The sequence below is a fragment of the Phalaenopsis equestris genome, unplaced genomic scaffold, assembly GCF_001263595.1.
Source record: "Phalaenopsis equestris unplaced genomic scaffold, ASM126359v1 Scaffold000002, whole genome shotgun sequence".
Lineage (NCBI taxonomy): Eukaryota > Viridiplantae > Streptophyta > Magnoliopsida > Asparagales > Orchidaceae > Phalaenopsis > Phalaenopsis equestris.
Genome location: NW_018164444.1, coordinates 28,793,966 through 28,794,417, shown reverse-complemented (window position 1 = coordinate 28,794,417; position 452 = coordinate 28,793,966).

Below are 452 nucleotides of genomic sequence, written 5' to 3'. Positions count from 1 at the left end.
TTTCATGCAAAAATGTGCATTTTCAAAGAAAATTCGAAAGGATGATCAAAACAATTCCTAATCACTTGAAATTTTTATGTAAGCTAGCCCTAGACCAGAAAGTCATTTTGCCAAAATTTCATAACTTTTTTTAAATTTTCTGTGATTTATTAAAATTGTTTGAATTTTTGGGGATTTTAATAAAAATAAAATATTTTATATGTTAAAAAATTTGTTTTATATTTTTGGAAAATCTCTCTTAGGTCAGGGAACCTAGAGAAATTTATTTTGTATTTTTTCGAATTATTTTGGTAAAGATTCTATTTTTAAGATTTAAAAATCATTTTAAGGTTTAAAAATAGATATCTTTATTTTTAGACCTTGGAAAAAAGATTCCAATGATTCCTAAGTGTTTAGAAAATAATTTGGAACATTTCCATGAGTTTAATGTTTTATGATTTTTTTATTATTTT